General features: G+C 40.3%; 1 protein-coding gene across 1 annotated transcript in view; it reads right to left on the reverse strand.

Annotated features, from left to right (window-relative positions):
- The window catches only part of LOC145989249 (putative ammonium transporter 1), a 99,487-nt gene extending 95,284 nt beyond the window's left edge, over positions 1 to 4,203 (reverse strand). Inside the window, exon 1 of the mRNA XM_083124566.1 lies at positions 4,165 to 4,203. The gene's annotated coding sequence lies outside the window, so the exon portion shown is untranslated. The remainder of the gene's footprint in view (positions 1 to 4,164) is intronic.
- Between the last annotated feature and the right edge of the window lie 8,413 nt (positions 4,204 to 12,616).

Genomic DNA, 12,616 nt, shown 5'->3' on the forward strand with positions numbered 1-12,616 from the left:
AACTGGTTATGAATCAGCATAGACACACTATTGTATGATCAGGGGGCGCTCGTTGCTATGTGCAGTAGAGTCCAGCACAGATATTTCTGCCGTGCGATGCGCGACACAACTCAAGAAGCAGTGTAGCTAATGGAGCAGATAGAAAAATCGCTGCAGTGCGCCGATGCACAGCTGTTACGTACAACAACAAAATTAGAGAATTCAGGTCTATCTAACGTTGAGTTTTAAACGTCATGCATTATACCAGGACTAGGATTAATATGTACTAACAAGTGGCTTTGTATGTAGCTACATACATATGGACTAAAAATTCGCAAAATATGAACTAACACATAAGTAAAATTACCAAAAATTCTGCAAAGAAGACTTCTTCATACGATACCTTATTTGAGTGACTTCAAACAAAATAAAAAAAAAAAAATATTTTCCATTGCATTATTGCACTGGTGGCGTTCTAACTGTTCACTCCCAGAACCCGTATACACTGGTACGGAACTGCAACGGCAGATAATAACATGCCAACGTGTTAAACCGCGACAATTGGACCACAACACTCCGCCTCAAGCAGTATTATTATTTCCTCTCTGTGATCGGCGACAGTCGGTTGCCTTTGGTGTACATTTACAAACGATGCCGGCTTCCAAAACAATAACAACATATACTGCCACTAGATGATAAACTGCGCGGCTTTTTCTTTTGCTATGAACCAGGGCCGGCGCTAGCCTCCCTGGGCGGTGGCGGCAGATGGCGCTCCATTTCGAACCCTCCCCCGTCATTACGCAGGAACGGGAAATTGAAAATCAATATATTCCTAAGTAAAACATCAAAATATAAAATAAATAATGAGACTTCTTATGCTATTTCAATACTATTAAGCGCAAAAGAATATCTCGCTCGACCACAGTTTTCAATAGGCTTATTTTTTCTTCTCTTCAAATTTTGCAGCCCTGAAAATTTGCCGCTCTGGGGGGGGGGGGGATGTGTGGCACGGTTCGCCCTCCCCTTCCGCCGGCCCTGCTATGAACTTGGTCACCCATCAAAGCATGGCAATTTTAACACAGAAAACAATATGCATCGCATTAAGAAGCAAAAATGACAGCCTCCTCTATGCCATTTCTACAAAAACACGTGCCGGAGCCAAGAGTTGAAATGCTGTTGGAGCCACATAATTTATTTATTTTGAACAATTCCAATATTATGAAATATGAACAATTTGTGAATTAAACTTGTTGAAATATGTAAAATTAAGTATATTTTCCTTAAATATGTAAAAGTAAGTATTTATTAAAGTTAGAAATATGGAAAAATATTGACAATAAAATGTACCTTAAATCACTACAAACATTACTATTCGAAAAGATATCACAAAATTTCAGCGATATTTCGTTTAACTAAAAGTATGTATTTACCTATAAATCCTAGCCCTGATTATAACCAGTAAATAACATTGAACACAGCTATGGGTTCGGTAAATTGTCTACAGTTCAGAAGCACTCGCACACAACGTCAAACCGGTCAAATACTTAGTATAAAATAAAAATATGGTGCTTCCAATCCAACAAAACTCACCGTCACTTTACCTGCCTTTTCCCTTCCGTGACAGAAATAGTGCTTCATTATTACAGATTGCAACACTAGTTACTAGCTAGCCAATGAACATGCACTGCATAAAAGAAGCAACCACTACGCCGCGCTATATTGCCACATTACTGTCCCTGCCGAACGGTGTGAACCGCGAGCTGGAGCGCTATTCAATTGTTTTCAATGATGTTTGCGCGAGTGTGTCCAGGAATGGAATGACAATATGGCAACAATAGCGAAGGTTGGCGAGCACGGTAGAACACGTGATGCTAAGAGAGAGGGAGACGAAACGAAAATTGGTATCTACGCAACGGCAACGATATGTGTGTTGTACTTCTACGTAGCATTACGTCATCTGGGAGGATCGTGTTTGGGGGTGCTCGTTGCTATGTGCAGTACGTATGCGCAGTCGTCCGTAGATGCATTACGTCATCTGGAAAGAATTTGGTTTGGTGCGGGACACGTCGCAAAAATCGGAACAAGCAGGTTGTTGATTTTGTAGCGTTCGATTTATTTTTATTGTATTTGTGTACTTGTAGACTGCAATCATGTCTAATTGTGCTGTAGCAAGCTATGAAAACTATAACCAGAAAACTAAAGGAACTGATATAAAATATCATAGATTTCCAGTCGATAATTGCGTAAGTAAACAGTGGATTCATGCTTGTAGACGAAATGTAAAAAATGCAAGGGTGCAGTGCCAATTATTGTGAAGAAGACTATGTGCGAGATCTGAAAGCAGAACTGAATTTTTCACCAAAGAACGTGCTGAAGTGAACTGCAGTGCCATCGCTAAAATTACACCCAATTACTTTAGTACCAAATAATCCAGGAAATGGTGTAGTTCTCCTACACTTATCTTCACAATATGATTCGCTTGTAGGACGTGTTGATAAGGTTTGCAGAGATGTACGCTACGAAAGACATGCAATAAGAAGACGTGCCCTAAACAGGCTAAAGACTATGCTGCCAAAAAAGAGAAAAATATACAGACGAAGGTATATACACAAACTGCAGGCAATGTTTCGTTGTTGGAAAACATATTCGATCGTTTACAAAGGAGAAACACACGTCTGCATAATGAAGCAAATAAATTAAAGATTACAAACAACCTCTTTCAAACTAAATAAAGAAGTTCAAAATCTACAACGTAACCTAACCGACAGTACTAAAAGAGAAGTCCCTGTGCCCTGATCTTGCACCCTGTGACTTCTACATCTTTCCTAAACTGAAGGAACACCTTAAGGGAACCACTACTCATCAGATGAGGACGTCCAGCGTGCTGTGCGATCGTGGTGTCACTCCAAAGGCAAGGATATCTAGCGTGACGCCATGGAAGGACTGGTGCGCAGTTGGAGGAAGTGTGTGGAAGTGTATGGTTACTATGTGGGAAAGTGATGTTCCAGAACTGAAGCCAAGATGTCAATGTACCATTGTCTTTTATTGGGTTAAATTCTGTTCACTATAACCCGAGATATTAATCCACAGGCAAAACTTTTCAGCTCACCCTCGTACATTAATTTATTTCTTTTATATGTATTCTTTATCTTCTTATAGTAGATTATATATTTCCAATTTGCTTTGTTCTTATTTATAGGTTATTCACATATATTATGCTAATTCTTAATCTTGCACGCCTGGTGCTGCCATCTCTATTCCTCTTTGGCAAACTATTTACATTACTTGGTCCTATTGGGTACGTAACATGTCCTGGGCGCTGAAATCTCTAGCTACAGCTCTCATAAGGATATATATTTCCTTTCGAGAGACCATTATAGAAAGATACCACAATAAAAGTATGAAATTTTATTGACCATTATTAATAGAAAGCAATAATTAAATAAAATCTAACACTAAAAACGTTTCACCTATTGTCTAATTTCTCTACATTTTGAATCAGTTGTTAAATAAATTAATTTGCTGGTTTATAAATTAACCAAATTAATTTATTTATACACGTTTAATTGTATCAATTAATTATTTAATAATTGACATATATTTCATGACGGTGGCTCAGTCGGTAACGCGTCTGACTACCATGCTAAAGGTCCCGGGTTCGATCCCCGGCCGGTTCAAATCCGGGAACTTTTCTAACGTTGCGGCCCCAGCGCCCACCCAGCGTCGAAAAACATGGTTACCTGGGGGGAAACTCTGGGGGGTTAAGGCGGTCAGGGGCGTGATGCTGATCACATCACCCCCACTCACGACCGGATCAAGAAAGTGTGGGGCGTTACCCCCACACCCCCTATGCGCCTTCATGGCGTGGTGCTAAGCACAGGGGAGCACTTTACCTTTATCCTCCCTCAAAAAAATCCTGGGTACGGGCCTGGCGTAAGTTAGTAAAGCATCGAGCGAGAAAAAAAGTATTGGACATGCATTCTCGCTTTCATCTCGATTTTACAGAAGTCTTTCACGTTCGCTTCTCCGTGAAGCTTATAAGGCAGGAGCATAGCAAGGATGATTTTTTTTCGGGTGGGATCCATCCTTTGATTTACTTTTTATTATTAATAATGCTGAAATAACAACCTACAATGTTACGACACAAACCGTAACTTGTTTCCGAAAGTATCGAGCCAGACTCACCTTGCGATTATGCGAAAGACGTCTGCTCCTATCAGCAAATTTTCCTCGACTGCAAAGGAACTACAACCGGTGAAAACCAAAGCAATCAACAGGAAAGAGCCACGTGACAACAACAACAAAAGGCCAACTAGTCAAGTATCATGCAACTCGACGTTGTGACAGTTATTTAACCTTCCACCCCCCTTCCTCTCCGTTCTGCGACAGTCTACCATAATTATCGTACAGGTTAGATTACGAAACTTGAAGCATATGTGCAACTAAATGTAAACATGTGTAGGTTAATAGAGTTTATTAAAGTACTATATACTAGGGTTGAGCCGACATCACTTTGAGGCGACGCTGATGCACCGATTCTCAGCGATACCGACACTTCAAAATTGTAACAATTAAAAGTTGTTCAAATTATTAAAATTTGTGTGTGCATTAATTTACAAAGATATGTGCTTTAAAATATCTGGGCTGTTCGGGAAAAAGTACTTAGCATACGTAAAACGCAATTTTACAGTAGGTAGTTACTTATGTATATTCTTTTAATAGCAAACATTGAAGACATGATGTACATCTGTCTAGAATCTTTACACATTCCCAATATAAAATTATACCTAATGAAAGGAACAGAAATTTGCAGTTTGTGACTTTTTCCCGAACACCCTAGATATTCAAGAATTAACATCAGAATATTAAATCACTTGTTATCACAAAATTAACACTGTTAAGCCGTATTTCCATGCTAATAAAACATAAAATGCTGACCAAGGCAAAATTTATTGTAGAAATAAATATACACTAAAAACGTAACGTTTCCACTCTCTTTCTCTTACAGGTTCTTCTTCAGATGAATATTCACAATAAATTAATGAAAAATCCAACCATCGTCTTATATACACACACAAAACTGGTGCAAACTGCGGACCCCGTGAAACACCAAAATGCCGATATCGGTAAACAAATTCCAACCAATACTATTCGATAGCGATACATCAGCATCAGTATATCGGGTCAGATCTAATACATAAAGATGCCTTGGTGCCGGCCTGGTCATGACGGTTCATCAATTTCATCTAATCATTCATTGCTGCTACTAGCCAAAAGTTGAAGAAAATTGGGGTTAAACAAAAAATGCAATGAATTAAAATGTTATTCACAACAATCTAATAAATAAATAAGATTGGAGACTCGAATAATGTATATATATTAGGAGGTGATTCCTCACACGAAAACAAGCAAAAGTGTGAGTTCCATTTTTACGTCTGAGGCTTCGTTTCCGAGGCCTCGCAAAAGGTGACAAAGTGAACGTCACACCTAACTGGGACGAATACTATCACAGATAGAGAGACGGTTCCAAGGGAATCATAAAGGAATCGTATGTGCTCAGTCCGGAAGTCACTATGAAAAGTTAACTGCACGCATGCGCAATGGAGTCCTCAAAGGAATTGGGGATTTCCAGCAAGAACAATGCATGGAAAGGGTATGTAACGCAGCAAGAAGGACCGTGACAATGAGAAATGCGTGAAAGACAACACATCCCGACCTCAAACATCAAAACATGAGCACGGATCACAAAATCCGAAAAGTTGAGCACGGTTGCATACCCCAGTTACACGCGAGGAATGAACGAATCATGTCATGTGGCATACGAGAGACACATTACTCCACCAGGAGGAGGGAAAGAAAAACACAATATCAGATGATTGCGACAACGTGTATTTTTACACGCGACGACTACGTAATACCCCCCCCACACACACAACAAACAACAAATGCTACAATGTCTTACGCACAGACAGTGCGTGTCACTGTACACCAACTGAAGATGTCACTTTCACCACACAAAGGGGGTGGGGAGCAATACCAAGAGTGTTGTCACTGGGATTTGCCGAGGGCGATAATCACAGACGGTTTTCAAAATGTCTGCCGTTCATTTCTACGCAGAGATGACAGCGACGAATCAAGGATTGTCGAGTACGAGCAAACAAGCCAGGTGTATCTGCTATCGTCGCGGCGGCGACGTTGATACGAGCAACGAGGTCCTCAGCTGATGTGACAGGTGTGTCGTATACGAGGGTTTTCATTTCTCCCCAGAAGAAAAAATCGAGAGGGTTGAGATCTGGCGACCTCGGTGGTCAAGGCACAGGCTCATCCCTACCAATGAACCTATTGCGAAACATGTCGTGCAGGAAATGTCGTGCATTACGATCGAAATGAGCTGGTGCCCCATCGTGTTGGTACCACATTTCTTGCCGCAGTGCCAAAGGTACGGTCTCCAACATTTCAGGCAGAACCTCACTAAGTAATGCATGATACGTGCGGCCATTCAGGCGAACAGGGAGAATGTATGGTCCAATTAAATGATCATGTACTATACCGCACCACACATTCACTGAAAAAATGTGCTGGTGATGGGCCATAAAAAGTGCATGTTTTTTGTCAAAGTCCCAGACTTGACTGTTTCTACTATTGAAGACATCCATCCTGGTGAAAATGGCTGGATCTGTCCACAATACCTTTGCCCCGAAGTAAGGGTTTGTGTCCAGCTGATGCAACAGTCATTGGCAAAAAAAAACTCCATACGAGGGCGAAAGTCACGAGGTTCTTGTACTTTCTGCAGTTTAAAAGGGTGAATTCCTTCCTCTGACAACACTCGCTAAACATTCACATGGAACGACTGGAACGACTGCCGGAGAGAACCAACCCTTCGAGCTCCTCTCGCGGGTACAGCAGTCATGAAGGTCAAACGTAGACTACGAGAGCCAGACTTGCCTGCGCAGCGCTTCCAAAACTGGTCTCTTTTACGTCACAATGATTGCGTGCGAAAATCGCGTGTAAAAATACACGTTGTCGCAATCATCTGATATTGTGTTTTTCTTTCCCTCCTCCTGGTGGAGTAATGTGTCTCTCGTATGCCACATGACATGATTCGTTCATTCCTCGCGTGTAACTGGGGTATCCAACCGTGCTCAACTTTTCGAATTTTGTGATCCGTGCTCATGTTTTGATGTTTGAGGTCGGGATGTGTTGTCTTTCACGCATTTCTCATTGTCACGGTCCTTCTTGCTGCGTTACATACCCTTTCCGTGCATTGTTCTTGCTGGAAATCCCCAATTCCTTTGAGGACTCCATTGCGCATGCGTGCAGTGAACTTTTCATACTGACTTCCGGACTGAGCACATACGATTCCTTTATGATTCCCTTGGAACCGCCTCTCTATCTGTGATAGTATTCGTCCCAGTGGTGTGACGTTCACTTTGTCACCTTTTACGAGGCTCCTATCTCGGAAACGAAGCCTGTCGTAAAAATGGAACTCACACTTTTTGCTTGTTTTCGTGTGAGGAATCACCTTCCAAGCGTTGTAAACGACCTTTAGAAACACCCTGTATTTGTGATCCTGGGTTCGGTACCCGGTGGAGGCACAAGTGGTTCGGGTCCCACTTTAAACTGTAGGGCCAGTCCCGATTAGCCTTACTGTGCACAAAGTGGACTTAAAACACCAACTCAATCAATCGAATAATATATGAAATAATATTAACTATTGGAGAGTTCTGTAACAAATAAATGTAGCCCTATTGAAAAAATGCGATCGCTGTCGACCAGTATATTTAAACTTCGGTAAAGAAAGTGTTACACAGCAAAAATGGCATTGTTACCATCGATTTCTTAATAATTGCAGCTATAAGCCTGCTATCGATAATAAGAAGTAACAATGAAGGCGAGATTTCAGGTAACTCGCCTAATGGGTTCTGTAACTAGTTATTGAAATCACGTTGCATTCAGAAAATGTCTGTCAATGAATGCATTCATGTCACTTCCGGCCTCTTAGTGAATGTGTCCAATAGGAAAGTTTTTTATATGCTGCAGTTCTTTCTGTTAATCAGTTGATTTTAATGTCATTGTCAATCGGTTTGCAAAGCTTAGAGTGTACGAAATTCATTATCAGAACTCATAGCACTGTAGGTAAGACTACCATTTTCTAATTCTCTGGCAATACCAAACCCGAAATTTTATTGCCTTCCATTTGTCCCTATCCTGGATAGGTCAATGCATTCCTCGTCATCATTGGCAATTTCTTTCAGATACTCAATCTCAAGTGTATCCGGCAGCGTTGCGCTATGACAGAAATTTTTGGCCATTCAAAACCTCATCATCTGGAACTAGTAAATCACTCACAGTTTCGTACAACTTTGATCTGGACACCAATGTACGTATGTATATACCTTTCTTTCCGACTTGCCAGACAAAACTGATCAAATCTTATTTTTTCTTGGTGCAAATTCTACATTTCCCAATTACACGTGAGTTTCATTTAGTATTGTAAAAGAGCTAATTTTAGCTCAGTTTAATTGTAAGTATATTTCTTATTCGGAAAAGCGCCTTCACCAATTTTAATATTATATTGTGCTTCAAGAGGCCTCACTCTGGTGCAATTTCAGAATTTTCCTCTGTGCCCCATTTGAGAGAGAGAGCTAAAGTTTTTCATTTTTCAAAATTTTTAATTTGGAGAACTTATAGAAAAAAGGGGGCCTCTGAACCTCACACGTTTAACAATTTTCAGAATTAACCTGACACCGCAGAGTTAATGTATTTTGCGCCTTCATGGTTATTTTGTGCCCCACACATGAGAAATTATGAAAAATATTTGATTCATTGTAGTATTGTATGGACACTTCCAAACTGAGAGCAAAAATGGTAATAAACAAAAGGAAAGAATATTTATTTCTGAAGAAAATAGTTATTGAATCATTACGTCTAGAATCGTAGAATAGACGTTACAGCGACTTTGCAAATATCTGAAAAGATTAAAAATCATCGCACGTAACTAACTTAAAATGGTCACCAGATCAAGAATGAAAATAATTTCAATGTCGATTTTGAACACTTGTTGGATTAATTACTGTATTAATATTTCTAAAAAAGTGAAGCTACAAAGGTTGGTTGTAGTAATATGGAATGACTACTAAGTATGCAGTAATGTTTCATTCCTCCGTATACAATGGTTAAAAAACTGTAACCTGGAAGCTCCTAATCCAGAATTCTCAAACCTTAATCCCTGTCGTCATCGTAACATTGATTCGCGTTCTTGCCAAGGCGTGGGGAGTCAAATGCGTAATCCACTGTGAATTAATATTTGTATTGTTAATTACTACGTAAGGAATCAAGGAGAAAAGTGAAGTACAGAAACCTCTTTTGAAGAAAGCACCAAGAAACTGTGTACGAGTAGTATACAATACTTTAACATTAACATTTTCTTGTGTTTTGTATATTCTTAATTTCCGTCACTTCCTTGTCACTCTTGGCTAATCACATGGATGACGAGATTACGAGTCGACCACCTTTGGTGACAGAGGTAGCAATGGGCCTTCCTTTATTATCCTCATCGAAAAGTGATGACCCCCAACAGCAAGAACCAATTCTATAGCTTTATTTAAATATCTGGAGGAGTAGAATGATATTAAGTGTCATTGTAATTGGAATAATTTTCATCTCTCAACAGGTGGTCGGTTTCCTGCAGAATGATCAACAAGCTAATTCCGGTTTTAATGACTTTTGGCTGTGTCAGCTTGACACAAGGAAAGCTTCTGATTGACGTCAGACCAGTCTCTACCACTGTGATTTCTGGGTGCGTCGGTGATATTCTAGTGAACTACTTCAACACTAGCAAAACATTGTTTTTGTTCAGCGAAGTTGAGATCTCAGAGATTGCCGATTCAACAATAAGACAATACAATGGAGTTATTGTTAGAGTAAACGACAATTCAACCACGTTTTCTAGGATGCTTTTATCTTCGAAAAGTTCGTATCAAGATGAAAACTGCGTTTACTTGTTGTTTCTTAAGAATACAGAAAGGTTTTCGGAAGTTGTGAAAGATCTACAGGAATTTTTGTTTTGGAAGCCGCGTCGCAAGGCAGTGATTGTGCTGCCTGCTCCGTACTTTACGGAGGATAATGTTAGGTTAGTGTTAGACGTGTGTGCCAGGATGAATATGTTCAATGTGGTTGTTGTCGCCTTGTCAAGAGATGTGAACCCAAACACTACACTACCTGATTCCGGTCTGGTCTACTCTTACTTTCCGTTTTCGTCATCTGGCCGCGAGTCTCTCGTGAGAGTGAAGGTGTTAGATGTATGTAGAGAAGGTCGTCTTGCCCTTCGTTCAGAGTTGTTTCCTAATAAGCTCAAGAATCTGCATGGCTGCAAGCTAATTCTGGCAGGATACACGTATCCACTACTCTTGATGGTAGTTGATGTACCGGCCCGTGAGCAGAGCTGGATTGACTTACAAAAAGGAAAGTTAGTTGGATATGAACGAGTTGGTGAAAAGAGATTGTTAGACTTGAACGTGGAAATGGTTGTTGATGAATCAGTTAACGGACATAGTTTTCGTGGCTTGAACTGGGATATGGTGGATGCTGAACGAGTTGGCGCACAGCGTGTGACTGGTTTGAACGGTGAGACGGTTGTGACTATCTCAGAGGCGTTGAACTTCACGTTTCAGCTTCACACTTCGTCCACTTATACAGAAGTATCGAATCGAACACCTAACGGCTCTTATATAGGAATTCTGGGAGGAGTTACGTCTGGTTTATACGAAGGAAACTTCCTTTCAATGGCCATAAACCCTCGTCTTCACAAAGACTTCGATGCTCTATTCTCGAACGACTTCGTGTATGGGATCTGGATAGTACCACGACCGAGTTACTATCCTCGCTGGATGAACATCGTATTTCCCTTTCATGTTCTCAACTGGGTTGGTATTCTGGTGTCGTTTTTACTGGTGACTCTTTGTTACAAGCTGATCCAGATGGTCCTTCATCAAGGTTCCCTCAATGCAGAATCCGTGCTGTTGTACTCGTGGGCGATAATCCTGGGCGTCTCAGTGAACCGACGACCAAAAGGTTTCCTCATGAGAACGTTGTTCATCATCTGGGTCAACTCTTCGATGATCCTCAACAACAGCTACCAAGCGAACCTATTCAGTTTCGTCACCAATCCGAAGAGAGAACGTCCAATCGGAAGCATGGAAGATCTTTTGAGTTCCAATCTACCCGTCGGAGGTTACAGTCACATGCGTCCTTACTTAGCTGACTCGGACGACTTGCTCATGAGGAAACTAGCCGAGAGATGGACAAATTTGGACAGGGTCGAAGAAGGCTACCAGAGAATTGTCGAGAGAAGAGATTTTGGAATTCTGTGGGAGACCCTGTTCACGGAATATATTATGCACCAAAACTCCTACTTCGATTCACACGGCAAGCCATTGTTGCACATTGTTCCCCAGACCATATTCTCGTGGCCTTCTGCGTTTCTCCTGCGGAAAGGGTCGCCTTATTTCCGCCCCTTTGCCGAAGTCATTGGTTTGTGCGCTCAGTCTGGACTTCTGATAAAATGGAAGAGGGACGCTTTGAACTATGTTCGTTCCATGGACGGCGTGTATCTCATCGACGAAGACAACGCTGCAATCAGTTTAAACAATTTAGCTGGAGCCTTTGCATGGCTCTCCGCTGGAATAATCTTCAGTGTGATGACATTCTTATTTGAAATTTCAAAACTCTCCTGCATCTTGTCTAAGAACTCACAAGCAAAATATTGTAATCATAATATACTAGATACAACACATAAGAAGAAAGGCGTGAAGTAGCACGTACTCAAAATATACAGAAATATGACTTCTAAACTGAAATTTATTACTGTCCGAGTGTGGTGATGATGTGGCACTTATTGAATCTCCTTACTTAATGACATCATGAAACAAAATTTTATAATAAGACTTGCCACACCATATTAATTGAATCCTTTTGTTTTTGTGTATTACTAATAAGAAAGGGTACAGTGGCTGTGGACTACTCTCTGTAAGTTATTATATTGTCTGTTAACTTATAAATTTCGTGCCTCGGTACAGCCGACGGCAAATGTAGCAGGGCAATTTCAATTGCATATCACCGTCCATTGCGATGTTCCTGAAATGAATGAAAAGCTCCAACAAATCAGAGGGCAAGTCCATCTCAGCATCAACAGAAATAATTTCCTTGGAAACCAACATGATATAAAAGAAAAGAGAATGAAAGTACAAATAAATAATAATAGTTATTATATGTCTGCATGCATTTAGTGCAAGGATATTGTCAATGGGGCCCCATAGACACCCGCAAAATTTTCCGTGACTTAGATATTTTTAAAAAGCCTCAAATAGCTATTTTTTTTAATATATAGAAAGCTTGCATTTAAATCACAACCGGTTCTATCTTTTTAGTTATTGTAATACGTGCTGGGACATATACTAAGATAAATATAAATGTAATAATGGGCCTCTTGCAATTATTCGAAAAAGTTCTTAAAGATCGGAAACTTCAGTTGTATACACACACACATACTACTGTATACAAGTATGGCAAGTTAATATGACATAAATTGATTGATTTGTTTTATTTTACGTTGCTCTTCTGCCATTTTGTCTAATCG

The sequence above is a fragment of the Lepisma saccharinum genome, chromosome 6 (genome assembly GCF_977018435.1).
Source record: "Lepisma saccharinum chromosome 6, izLepSacc3.1, whole genome shotgun sequence".
In the NCBI taxonomy this organism is placed as follows: domain Eukaryota; kingdom Metazoa; phylum Arthropoda; class Insecta; order Zygentoma; family Lepismatidae; genus Lepisma; species Lepisma saccharinum.